The sequence below is a fragment of the Pinus tabuliformis genome, chromosome X (assembly GCF_031772625.1).
Source record: "Pinus tabuliformis cultivar Carrire ecotype Pingquan chromosome X, CPIR1, whole genome shotgun sequence".
In the NCBI taxonomy this organism is placed as follows: domain Eukaryota; kingdom Viridiplantae; phylum Streptophyta; class Pinopsida; order Pinales; family Pinaceae; genus Pinus; species Pinus tabuliformis.
The window spans coordinates 678,694,783-678,709,473 of NC_142308.1; the positions used below are offsets into that span (position 1 = coordinate 678,694,783).

Consider the following 14,691-nt stretch of genomic DNA (forward strand, 5'->3'; position numbering starts at 1 on the left):
TCAAGAGGAGGAAGTTATGTTTTACATGTCGAGAGCCATGGGCACCAGGCCATCGGTGCACAACGGGCAAGGCTCATTACATCGAGGTCTTCTCAGATAGCGATTAAGAGGATGAGGTGGAGTTGGAGCTTGGTGGGGGAGACAGCGAGGATCCAACAGAGAGGGGACCACCACCACCACCACCACATGGGGGAGCATCTTTTGCTCCAGCTGGGGGAGTCCTAACTTCTTTGTGCGGGATTCCCAAATTTTTGACCATGAGGATTAGAGGTATGGTGCAGGGGTAGCGTGTCTCAGTTTAGTAGACAGTGGGGTTACCCACAATTTTATCGATGCTCGGATGGTCCACAAGAGGGGCATCACCACTGCAGAGTTTGAGGGGTGTTCAGTTCTAGTACCATGAGACAGGACTATGCAGTGCACTTGATATGTTCCCTCTTTGATAGTGACCACGGGGAACTATTCGATGATAGACCACTTTTTCGCAGTGGATGTACTAGACACCAATGTGGTGATGGGTGTCCAATGGTTGTATTCCCTTGGCCAAGTTACCATTGATTGGAAGCAGCTAGTAATGGAGTTCACTAGGTTGGATAGTAAGTAGGTGGTTCTTCGGGGTATGCATTTGTATCCTCCACAAACAGTTTCGGCCCACAGGATGGAGGCTGATTTGAGGCATGGAGACATAACATGGGCAGTAGAGCTAAGGATTTCAAAAGCTGGGGGAAGGCCAAGCCACCACATCTAGACATACAAGCGATATTAGATAGATGTCCGATAGGCTTTGGAGACATACCATTGGGTCAACCACTTGACAGGGGGTTTGAGCACACTATAGAGCTAGAGCCTGGTGTGCAAGCAGTCATTACTACACCCTATAGGCATCCTAAAGCCTATAAGGATGAGATTGAGATGGCCATTAGGGAGCTACTGGCATTGGGCCACATCATACCGAGTTCTAGTCCATTCTCTTCTTCAGTTGTGCTAGTGAAGAAGAAGGATGGGACTCTCCGCATGTGCATTGACTACAGGGCCCTCAACAAGAAGACACTGAAGAACAGGTCCTCCATTCCGCATATTGATGAGTTGATGGACGAACTTAGAGGATCCAAGTTCTTCTCTAAGATAGATTTGCGGTTTGGGTATCATTAGATTCAAGTGAGGGAGTAGGACATCCCGAGATGACCTTTAGATGTCATTATGGGCATTTTGAGTTCTTGGTCATGCCTTTTGGGTTGACCAACGCATCGACTACTTTCCAGTCGTGCATGAAGCATGTGTGCAGAGGCCAACTGAGGAGGTTTGTACTAGTATTCTTTGATGACATCTTGATCTACAATAGGATGTGGGAGGATCACTTGCAACACCTAGAGACAGTATTACGTATCTTGGAGGAGCAGCAGTTCTATGCCAAGATGTCCAAGTGCGAGTTTGGGCTGATAGAGATGCTGTACTTGGGGCACATCATAGGCGCAGATGGGGTCAAGGTGCACGAGGAGAAGATTCGAGCCATACGTGATTGGCCAGAGCCTCGAGATGTGACAGCACTGAGAGGATTTTTGGGCATTTGTACTTATTATTGTAAGTTCGTAAAGGGCTTCTCACAGTTGGCAACACCCCTTACTAATCTAACTGAGAAGGGGGCTTTTGCATGGACAGATGGAGTTCAAGCAGCATTTCATCGCCTCGAGGAGGTGATGAGTTGTTCCCGAGTATTGACACTTCCAGATTTTACATAGCCTGTCACATTGGAGTGCAATGCATCGGGTGTGGGGATAGGGGCAGTCTTGTCCCAAGGAGGGCACCCCATTGCTTTTGAGAGCCGAAAGATCCTACCACATGAGATGTCGTATTCCATATATGACAAGGAGATGTTGGCCATAATGCATGCATTGGCCAAGTTTAGACAGTACTTGGTGGGGAACCGATTTTGGGTGAAGATGGATCACAATAGTCTTTGCCACTTCATGGGGCAGCAAGGCCTCAATGATAGGCAACAGAGGTGGGTCAGCAAGGTGCAGGCCTATGATTTTGATATTGAGTATGTGTGGGGGAAGCACAATGTGGTGGCGGATGCACTATCCAGGAGACCAGCAAGACTTTCACTCATGAGCATTTGCCATGATTGGAAGGCACAACTATTAGTAGAGTACTCCAAGGATAATCGGGCATGCGAGATCTTGGAGGTAAGCTATATAGATGAGTGCTACAGGGTGATGGATGAGGTTATATTTTACAAAGGGGGCATATTCTTGGTTTTAGGGTCCCAGTTGAGGGAGCGCATCCTTCGTACAACTCATGATTCTCCTTTGTCTGGATACCGGGGGTTCAGGAAGACCTATATGGCAGTGAGAGAGTGCTTCACCTGGAAGGGCCTCAAAGGGGACGTGTTGAGGCACGTGTAGGAGTGTCAAGCTTGTCAGAAGAACAAAGGAGGGTTGAACCATCTGGCAGGACTATTGCAGCCTCTTCCCATCCCTGAAGGGAAATGGGAGAGTATCTCCATGGACTTCATCACCGGACTTTGCTCGGTACAAGGGAAGGATTGTATTTTTTTGTGGTGCCATCTGACCAAGTTTGCACATTTCTTTGCCATTTCGACATGATATTCAACTTCACGGGTGGCAAAGTTGTTCTTTAGCGAGGTCTTTTGCCTGCACAGATTCCCTAAGACTATAGTCAATGACCGAGATAGTCGGTCCATGGGGGTGTTTTGGCAGGAGCTTTTCAAGCTATTTAGCATCGAGCTCACCTCGAGCACTAGTTATCATCCACAGATCGACGAATAGACAGAGAGGGTGAACCAATGGTTAGAGGGCTATCTCAGGAACTATGTGACAGGCTAAGTCACATGACACGAGGACACAAGACACGAAGGACACGTAAATACGAGTATTCAATACGAAACGCAGCGACCTGGAAATAGGACACGAGGGACACGTTTTATATATATATATATATATATATATATATATATATATATACTGAAATATAGTTTTTAATCCATATTAAATTGCACACTGCAACTTATCTAATCAAATTAAAATATAATTACTTCAAAGTTCATATTTCATTTAAAAAAAATAAATAGAATCATAATTTACTATTTAGAAATTAGAATGTGATATGCTTGTTCTTGATTCTTGAATATTCAATGTTCATTGAGGAAGATTTGATGAATCTAGGAGAACTGGGAAGATGACTGCCGCCTTCAATGCCACTTTTATAGCCCTAATCTTAAATCTGATGATCCTTCTTCCTTTGAGGAATTAAGGTCCATTTATTTTTGTAATAGTATTTATAAGACTATGAAAGAGACAATTTTCTATGGTCTGGAGGCATGGGAATGGGTGAAGAATTCGCCATCTATATGGCAAGAAATCCTTCGAGCGCAATAAATTGAAGGTTATACAACTTGCAATTATAGTTCAATACTTCTGTCAAAGAAGGTATATGTCATTGATGCCACTACATATTTATTGTTCACTCATGCTTTGCGTCTGCTGATGCATTTCAAATATCTCGATCATCACATTTATCCTTGCCCAGTCTCTTCAAAGTAATTGTTATTGATTTTCTCGATAACTTCAATCACATTGTAAGCTTAAACTTTAAAGTTATGCACAATTAGTGAATGCATTCAAAATATGAATCTCACATGTATGGTGGGAGCTACATAGTGCTGAAAGAACAGTTAGACAAATGTAATAAAAAGAAGACAAAAAAAAAAGTTAATGGAACATCAGAACTTAGATTATCCCTTCAGAGTAAAGAGATTCAAAATATAGTCATAAACATGCCTCTAAACACGGTTGAATTGGAAACATAACAGGTGAGTACACAAGTAGAAATTTGTTTTACTCTAATTATAGGTGAGAAAGTCAAGAAGCTTGCATTTTATGATATTATAATCATACATTACTCGCAAAATAAAATTACCATAGAAGTTCCCAGATCTTAAAAGATGACAAGATGGGCAACTACTTGAATTCACACTTTGTACACATTGCAAGCATTAGGAAAGAATTATTCTTCTGTCCATTCTAAGATGTATTTTGTTTTACGACCGAGCAATTACAAAGTTATAATTACAAACCACATTTATGAATTGCCCATCTCGAAGAATAGTCTGATAGACTGACACAAGTTTTCGAAGCGCATTTCTTTAAGGCTTAAATGTCTTTTAGTGATAGCACATTCAATCCATTAGAAATAATAATCATTCACATTCACCAAAAAGATAGAGAAATAACTGAACCATCTAGAGTGATATCAAGCTACCTAAAAGAAAACCTGTGTGAGAGCCAGCATTGCTTCTAAAGCAACTAACACAATTTCTGTAAGCAAACACGTCACGATGAATATACAGCGATGGACCACGGTTTACCTGAATGTTGCAGCCTTCCAAGTTGCCAAACCTCACACACGCTGCGACCAAACAGCTCTACGAGTCCATGGAGATGACTCGGTCCACACTTAGCTCCACACTCGGCTCCACACGACGAATATACAGCGACGAAGAGCGACGATTGAGGAAAACGGCAGAGTAAAATAGGAAAAGAACCCCGAAAAAATAATTGCGTGGGCTTTAAACTAGTGATTTTGTGGGGTACGTATTCAACCAGAGAAAAAACGTTAGGGCAACGTATTCTAGACACCGAATACTCGTTTTCCAGGACTAGGACACGACTAAAATCCCCGAATATGTTTTACGTTTTATAGGACACGATAAAAAATGTTTTCGACATGTTTTAGGGCCGTTTTCGTGTCCGGCACGTTAAATACGGGACACGGGACCTTGGAGGACGTGTCCTGTGACTTAGATGACAGGGTAGCAGAGGGCTTGGATTCGATGGATGCATTTGGGAGAGTATTGTTACAACATGACACATCACATGTCCATTGGTATGACTCCTTTACATGCTTTATATGGTTATGATGCTTTTTCTTTTGCTGACATGGTTTTTGGAGATAGCAAGGCCCCAAAGGCCAAAGATTGGATCCTAGAGAGCCAAGATATCCTCAAGGGTCTCAAGGATAACTTGTAGACAACTCAGAATCAACAGAAGATGTATGCTGACAAGCATCGAATGGAGAGGCATTTCGAGGAAGGGGGCTTGGTGTACCTTCGATTGTAGCCATACCGACAGTCCACGCTGAAGCAGAAGGGGACCGAGAAGCTACAATTGATAATTTTTGGGCCTTACAGGGTGATCTTACAAGTTGGAGAGGTAGCTTACGAGTTGGAGCTACCACTAGGGAGCAGGATCCATAATATTTTTCATGTTTCATGCCTCAATTGGGTGTTGGGGAAACATGTTACAACAGTTGTGGAGTTTCCTCCATTTGATGATGAGGGACACCTGATTTTAGAAACGGAGGCCATCTTGGAGACCAGGGAAAGGAAGCTCAGAAGCAGGATCATCAGAGAATACTTGGTGCGTTGGAAGAGCTTACCAGATGAGGATGCTACTTGGGAGGGTGAGCACATACTTGAGCATCCGACATTGAAGTTGCTTGAGGACAATCAACACTTGGGACGGGAGGACTGTCATGTCCCTTCCTAAATTAATTTGGAACATGATTAATTATTACATTATGGGGCCAATTTTGGAGATGATGGGGCCCATTCGATTTTATTAGAAGGTTAGAGTTAGTAGAAATTATTTTGATGTGGTTAAGTTCTATGTGGTTAAGTTCTACGTGGAGGCCACCCACACTAGGAGAATACGCATTCCCTAGCTCGAATTACATGGAGGGGAAGTCTATGGTTAAGTGAGGGACCAACGATGGAGGGAAAATGTAGGGAAAAGTGCTCCACGAAATCTATATAAGGAAGGCAACTCTCCTCATTTCATCATCTTTGGCATATAGAATTTCTCTTTGGTTGCTCAAGCTTCTTAGCCAAGTCACTTGCTGTAAGAGTTCTTCAAGCGGAGAGCTCACCCTTTATTCGGGGGACTTCGAGTGCCACCCTAGAGAGGTTCATCTTCAGTCTTTCGAAGGAGGTTTTTGTTGTGATTTCCAACAATTGCATCCATCATCTCCAGGTGGTGCATATTTCCGGAGGATGCAGTGAAGGGAGGCCGAGTTGTGATTGTGGCATATTTCTGAGGAGGTTTGGCCAGGAGAAATTCCGGACAAAAGGCATAGGTGTTGGGCTGCCATTTTGGTGAGTCTTGGAGCTGGAGGAGAGAGCTCCCATCCAGTGTGACTTTCGCACTTCTTGGGTGAGCGTAGAGGCAGAGTATTGTGCACATGTGGGAGGTGAAGCTTCAGTTATTGGGGCTTGTCTTTGTTGGGAGAGTTGGGGAAACACTTGTAGAGGAGATTGCTACTTTTCCAAAGCCTTAGAGAAGGATTTTGTTGGCATCTTTGCAGGTCATATTCTTGAGCAGTCTTGGAGGGCATAGGGCCTCTTGGTGGTTGATTTTGGGAGGTTGGATTCTGACCAAACCCTTTCTGTGATTTTGTGGGTTTTGGTCAAGGAGCTTGGGGTTAATTTTGCAGCATTTTTTGAGCACCGGAGGTGGAGTTTCTTGCAGTTCCTTTCTAGCCAACAGTGTAGTTTTTTGGGCAGCGTAGAGCCATAGAGGAGCAGTCATTTCCAACATTTGAGATCATTGTATTATCACTTGGGTTATGTCACGCTTGCCATTGAGGCAAGCCCAAGTGCATTCCTCCATACTATTGTATTGCTCTATTGATTAATAAAATGACTTAGATGGTCTTGCTTTTGGAGTTTTTATGAGCAATTGGTGATTGTTTAAAATTTTTGTGTTGTAAATTGTTTTTGCTTTGCATATCATTGTTTATTTAAGTTTGGAACATTACACTTAGAGGCCTCCGCAAACATCATGCCACTAAAAGTCATGAAGCAATTGGGTCTTAACATCACTCGGCCATATAAAAAGGTGTGTGGTTTTAACTCCAAACTTGTAGAAGTAGAGGGCCTCATAAAGGATCTTAATGTTTCTTTGGCTATGAACCTCGATATATCATTGCTTATGGACGTTGTAGTCATAGATATCCCTGATGTATGGGGGATGTTGCTATCAAGGAAGTGGGGAGCCACCATTGGGGGTCATCTCCAAATGGACTTGTCATATGCCACTATCCCGCAATCTGATGTGGTCAAGCCGGGACCGATCCCATACTATAAGACACATGAGATTGAGAAGCCTTCTCCTATTCTCCCTTCACAAGAAGTTTGTATTCTCAAGCGACCAAATCACAAAGCAAACAAAAAGTGGAAGCCTAAAAGGGAATACAAGGTTGGGGATGTGGTCTTGGTAGATAAAAATCCAATGCCCGTCAAGATTCATGGGAATGTTGAGGAGAATTATTATTACATTGCTAAACTCAACGATGAACTTTGGCCGCAACTGGTCAAGTTAACTCGTATCACCTCTTTCCTTGATACTTGACATTGTATTATATGCATGTTAGAGTAGGATGCATGCTGATTTTCTCATTAGAATTAACATCATATGACATTTCTCATGGTAGTTTAGCTACATTTAGATTAAATTTTCATATTTTTACTTCCCTATTGATTTTACGACCTTATACTAAGCATGGGTGATCATAAGACACCACAATACATGCTGCCTCGTGTGCTTGGTCTTTGATATGTGCAGGTAACAGGTCTATGGTTCCAAGAGATTGTTGGTGTTCTCATGACTTGTCGTTCGAGTAGCTAGGCGAACTTTTTGGAGAGCTCATGTCTCAGTTGGAGCCAGATGTTACCTACCACCTGTGGGTAGTATGCACAGGGGAAAATTTTTCTCCTAGATGGTCCTCAGCCAGTAGCCAACAACCCTTTGCAGACCCCAGATAGCTCTATGTGCCATTTTCTCTGCTACCTGACCTAGCCATGTGGTCTCTCGCCCATCGGTTATGAATGTATGTTTGAAGGTGGGTCTCCCGACCTCAAAGGTATGGGCATGAATTAGTGGGGGGATTCCGTGGAAAGAGTAGGTTAGGTTTGTATTCTTGTCTCCACTGCCTAATTTTGTGGTTACCCTTGTATCCTAGTCCCGTGGGATCTCCTTTACTTACAATTTGACTTTGGGTTTGGCACTATATGGGAAATCCTGGTTTTGGTTGCGTGGTCCCGCTTCCCAATACCACCTACATCCCTCCCGTTCCACTCATTTTATCACCATTCATCTATTTTCCCATCCGGGTCTACATGTATCCACTGGGTCCACATAGAGTTAGCCTCCTCCTCCCCTTGTCCACACCTTGGGTCGGGGTTGGAACGATGCCCCGAAGGTTGATGCAGCTAAAAAAAACATAATTTGGCCACTCTCAACAAGAAATGTACCACAAAATGCAAAAGATGGTTGGAACATACAAATTTATCATGTGGTCAAAGCCAAACATGAGTTCTACCCCTTATCCATGGCCATCACCCTAGTTCCTATGGGCCCTAGATGAGCCCCCTCTATCATTAAGGAACCCATGATTGTTCAAACCCCTGGTGGGCGATGAACTGCCCCACCTTAAGGGGGTATCCACTTCTACATATTATACATAATGTTCTCGTCCCTTGGAGCCCCGAGCAGTTATGAAGAAAAATCAATAAAAGGCAAAAGGCATATTGTTAAGTTATGGTATGTTCTATGCTTATAACAGTTTACTTCTTTTTCTTATTATATTCCACCGATTAGCAATCACATGTACATAAAGTAAAGTGCATATAGAACATTAAACGATCGACAGAAAACAAGCCAAGACAAGAGACACAAGATGTGGCGGCTAGCCAGGGACAAACCCCACAATGTGTGGGGAAACCCTTTGATCAAATCTTCTTTTATCTTCAATAATTCAGCAGCGAGAAATAGTACAATAAATCTGATTCATATCAGCAGTAGCAAACCCTAGATCAGTAGCATCAACATTAGCGGCTTCATTATCAAACTAGGGCAGACCATATCTCACAAACCGACAGTCAGATTGACTTCATTCCATCACCAAAAGTTTCGGCTTCCAGAGGAGGTTCAGATGAACCTACAACGCAGTTCAGATGAGGAGATCTTCTAGGCCACGCAAGTCAATCTTTACTTCTGCAGTTGCAGCTTCAGTTTCAGCAGTTTGCGGCTTCAAACTAGGGCAGTCGATATCTTGCAAACCGTTCGTCGGATTGACTTCATTCCACCACCAAAAGTTGCGGCTTTCAAAGGAGGTTCAGATGAACCTACAACGCAGTTCCAAAGAGGAGATCTTCTAGGCCACGCAAGTCAATCTTTACTTCTGCAGTTGCAGCTTCAGTTTCAGCAGTTTCTGGCTTCAAACTAGGGCAGTCGATATCTTGCAAACCGTTCGTCGGATTGACTTCATTCCACCACCAAAAGTTGCGGCTTTCAAAGGAGGTTCAGATGAACCTACAGCACAGTTCCAAAGAGGAGATCTTCTAGGCCACGCAAGTCAATCTTTACTTCTGCAGTTGCAGCTTCAAATTCAACAGCTTCTGGCTTCACATGTGTGAGAGAGAGAGACCCATTTCAGCGCAGTAGATAAGAGACTCATATCCGCGCAGTAGAGAGAGAGAGATGTGATGAGATGAGTGAGACTAAATGAGGAAAAGTCCTCTTATATTTATACACAACGTTGGTGGGTGAATAGATGTGACTGTTGGGCTTCTGAGCCTACATGAGTTGTAGGTCGGCTTGATAATAATTCCATAATCAAAATAAATTCATATCTCCATGAATACTTATCAGAATTGGATGATCTTTATATCAATCCTACACCTCTCGACGAGAGGAATCTAATAAAAATATTATTAGCCATGAATAAGATGACCCACATGAAGTTTTGCCCTAGTTGCCAATTTTAACACATATGAAGAAGGGTGGAAAAACAAAGGCCGGGGTAACCCATGTCCCATGATTTTCTCCCTCCTACACTCGCGTACCCAGGTGTGGGCTTCCCTTATTATAGCTACCCATGAACCTTAACATGTGGTCTGGATGATTCCCTTGATCCTCACTCCATTCCATTATTTTATCATTTGCGACCTACCACTTAAAGGATGTACCACAGACATGCCACCCCCTTTAGAGGTTGAAACCAACTAATAGGGTCCTGGGTTAACCCCTTATTGAGCTTGGAGACACTTGTACATGCCAAAGTCGACTGTGGAAAGGCATGCCACGATGAAGTGCCCCATTGATCCCATGACTTGTAGGCTTTATTACTTGAGTATTCTAATGACTTGTTTTATCATAGGGCAAGGGGACGCATTGGATCTTATACATGATTGAAGGTGGGTCTACATTTGGGGCTTGGTCTCCCTATACGGGATCCTAGCCTCGAGAGGGCCACATTGGCATTTGTAGGGTGAGTGTTGAGAGCCATGGACCTCCACCATAGTAGATATTACTTCATGGATCCCCAACACCAATCATTGATTTCTCGTGTTCCACCTTTTTGGATGAGGATGATGCACCTGGTCCACCATGCCTAGCCGACTCCACACATGCTCCATACACTTGACAGATGTTCCAGTGTCTAGAGGATGTCTCCCGCTACAGAGGGAAGGCTTACATCGCCATCCTAGCCCTTTTCAGATTGTCTACAGGCATTTTCAATGCACTTGGAGACCCATGAGGATGTCCTTGTGCCCCCACACCCACTTGGGAGCACCACAAGTTCTTGCTTGGAAAACAAGGGGCCAATTCCTTTTCCACTATGTTGGGAGTCCATTTCTACATCATGGCACTCCTTGGACTTCATTAGGCCTCCTCAAAGGCCCAACGTCTCACTTTATTGATCATTTGGCTGTCTTGAGAGGCTTATTCATGTATTATTGAACTATTTGGTGAGTTTGTCACCAAAACTATTGTTATTATGCACATTAATTTATTTTAGGGGCTCCTTTAGGCCAATTTAGCTAAATCGAATTCATTAGAGAGTGTATAAATAGAAGTGAGATGATTCATTTTGATCATCATCACTTGGATTGCGTTATCTTCTCTTGTGGGATTTTCACTATCCTTCTTGGATGATGAGTTTGGATGAATGGATGAATTTTGATGTTTGGATCTCTTTCATTTTGTCTTAAAGCTTCACTATTGGCATATGTTGATGATTGAATATACTCTTTCTTACATGTAAGTACTCTTTTAATGCTATACTTGTTATTTTCTTTTGTCACATGCATGTTGCTGGTTTTTTTCGCTATACTAGGCTGAAATTTACTGCTTTTCTAATGCGAAATTGTGGAAATTTGATCTTTTATAGCATTGCATCATGTCATGGGCCATGTATGAATGAGTGAATATTCCTAGAGATATTTTGTGTCAAAATTTTATCTTGATAAGTCATCAAATATTGCAAATCGAAGTATAAAGACTTTGAAGCAACTGTTCTCATGCCCTAATGCCATGCAAAGTTGTTTTTAAGGCCTCCTTGACTAAGTCTCCCAAATATTAAAATCTCCTTGACTCCATCTCTCCCAAAGGACAAGGCACTAATCCTCCATAGGTGATCACTCAAAAGCATATTTTTCTCACCTCTCTCTTCCTTTCTAGGCCTAGCCTCCATAGGTGACCTAGGGCATCGATTTTCTCACGATTTGTTATGAAACCAGCTCACGAAAAGATAGAAAAGATAGATCAACGCGTTAGAGTTCAGCCTCTTCGAGGGGGCAACCTCCGTTACATTACATAGATGAACAATTCTTGGATGCTACAAATGACAAGACCTCCTTTCTATATATAAAACTCTAAGGGGCCATAATATAATCAAAGCCGACATAACAATAATAATGTAAGGGCACAATAATAACAATATGGGGACTACATGGGCACGATAAGGGGGTTGTATTAATAACAATAAGGGGTTACACTAGTAGTATAGGGACCTAACATGTCCCTCTCCTTCAAAAAGTGTTGTCCTCAACGCTTGAGTAGTTCTTGATGCTTCTGTATAAAATTCTTGTCCTCCCATGTGGAATCTTCAGTGGGTAAGTTCTTCCACTTGATGAGATACTCTGAAATTGATCGATTTTGTAGTTGTCGGGTTCTTGTTTTTGTGACTGCTTTAGGTTCCAATATGATTTTTCCTTCCTCGTCAAGTTCTGGCAATATTGTTTGAACTGGGATCTTCTGCAACTTTTGAATGAGTGGCCACACTTCTTCTTCCTTCTTCCATTCATCCCTTGCTTCGTTTATCCAATCTGGTTGGATAATAGAAATAACACAAAACAATGCTTCCACATCCTCATCCTTTCTTGAGAGTGCATCCGCAACAACATTTCGCTTCCCTTTTTTGTAGATGATTTCAAAGTCATAACCCATCATATTTGTGACCTATTTTTTCTGTTCTTCTAAAGATAATCTTTGTTCTAAAAGGTATTTAAGAATATCATGATCCATTTTTACCTTGAAGTGTCTTCCCATTAGGTAAGGTCGCCATTTATTAAGTGCACATAGTATTGCCAACATTCCCTTCTCATAAATAGCTTGCTTGAGATGTAGCCGTAAAAATACCCAATCGCCTACATCAAAACTTATTTGACTGCGATGTTGATCTGCCTGTTGTTTCATTCGATTTTGCACCAAAGTGGCATTATCCTTTAAAAGTTGGAAAACTTGTTGTTGATGCTCCATGTGATCTTTCACTGCTCGAATCTTTTTCTTCTTGATATGTCCTTCTATCTTGAGAGTTTGAGGAGTGGTAATTTCTTCCAATGCATTACAAGATATGGTCGGATTCATTTCTTGATGCTCGATGTGATCTTTCACTTCTTGAACATTTTTATTCTTGATATGTCCTTCTATCTTGATAGTTTGTGGAGTGGTAATTCCGGCCAATGCATTACAAGATATGGTCGGATTCATTTCTTCTTTCTCGATGTGATCTTCCACTTCTTGAACCTTTTTCTTCTTGATATGTCCTTCTATCTTGAGAGTTTGAGGAGTGGTAATTCTTGCCAATGCTTTACAAGATATGGTCGGATTCATTTCATCTTTCTTTGTGGTTGGTTCCTGATGTATATCCTCTTCGTTTGACGTTTCTTGATCCTTTTCTTCCTACTCTTCACAATCAATGTAAAATAATTTCTTCTCAGCACACTTATGACCTTTAATGTATTTGTTATCACAATTGTAACAAAGCCCTTTTGCTCTTTTTTCTTCCAATTGTTGTGGTGTCAACCTTGTAGGTTCTGGAAGGCTAGGAGAAACAACACTTCCATCTTTATAGTTGTGAGGGGTAGACTTCCTTGTTTCCATAATTTTGCTTTCCACTTTTCTTGCCAACCTGAATGCATTCTCCAATGAATTAGGTTCCCAAAGACGAACCTCATGTTGAATGTTATCCTTTAAAGTCCCTATGGAGACATCAATCCTCTGCTTCTCTGGAATATCATTTTTCCTTATATTCAATTTTTTGAGAGTCCTCAATGTGCTCTGCCATTGAACACTTCGTATCCGCATAATGTGCTATCGTTTCCTCCATGAAAATTGACCACGTAACAAGTGGTTTATGAGAACAAATCCCTTTATACCATAAAAAATAATCCGGTTCTAAATATGAAGATGTAATACGTACCTTTTGTAACAGTTGCACCTCATCCTTGCCGCCAAACTTCCTCATATCGCCTTTTCTTGATTTTAGGAGCTCGATCTTGAAACGACTGTAACTCTGTAATTTCGGATCTTCCAGTTCTGAAATTGCGGCCTGCAGTAGCCCTCTGCGTCCTCTTTCCAATGCCACCAGTCTGATCGAAATTGGATTATCCAAGAAAGACTTATGCACAATATCCCAAGATGACTTGATTATATACCTTTTCATAAGAGCGCACTTGTATGAAGTGCCACGTGTCACTGTTTCGACCTTAGGATCTGAAACAGATACGCAGAAAACTACAGTCCATCCTCTTTCTGTAACTTACGAAATTTCAATCTGATGCTCAGAGAGATAGTTATGGCGATTTTCCCCAGGTCACTTGTTTGGGATGTAATTCGGGAGCCTGTAGAAACCCTAAATGTCTTGGACTGTATCTCTGAAAATATAGCAAAACAAGATTTGAAATTCGGGGCTGAGCTTCCCCACAATTTATTCTCAAATGGGTTTTAATTTCAGAGTCTGAACCTTCGTAGAAAACATTATAGCCAACATTCCACGATGACCTGTTTGAGATGAAATTCTGGAGCTTGCAAAAATCCTAACTTCCTCAGATCATATCTCCGAAAATATAGTGAGATAAGATTTGAAATTCAGACTCGAGGTTCAGACCGATTTCTTCTCAAATTGGTTTTTGTTTGAGCTTCTGAAACTTTGTAGCGAAAATACCACGATGACCTGTTTGGAGTAGCGAAACCCTAGAATCCAAAGCTCTGATACCAAGTGTTATGAAACCAACTCACAAAAAGATAGAAAAGATAGATCAACGCCTTAGAATTCAGCCTCTTCGAGGGGGCAATCTCCTTCACATTATACAAATGAACAATTCTTGGATGCTACAAATGACAAGACCTCCTTTCTATATATAGGAGTCTAAGGGGTCATAATATAATCAAAGCCGACATAACAATAATAATGTAAGGGCACAATAAGAACAATGGTGGGCTTCTATGGGGCACAATAATAACAATATGGGGATTACATGGGCACAATAAGGGGGTTGTACTAATAACAATAAGGGGTTACACTAGTAGTATAGGGACCTAACACGAT

General features: G+C 41.9%; 1 protein-coding gene across 2 annotated transcripts in view; it reads left to right on the forward strand.

The window, feature by feature from the left end:
* LOC149141797 (putative sucrose-phosphate synthase 1) overlaps positions 1-14,691 on the forward strand; it is a 335,464-nt gene that overhangs the window by 121,546 nt on the left and 199,227 nt on the right. The window lies entirely within an intron of this gene.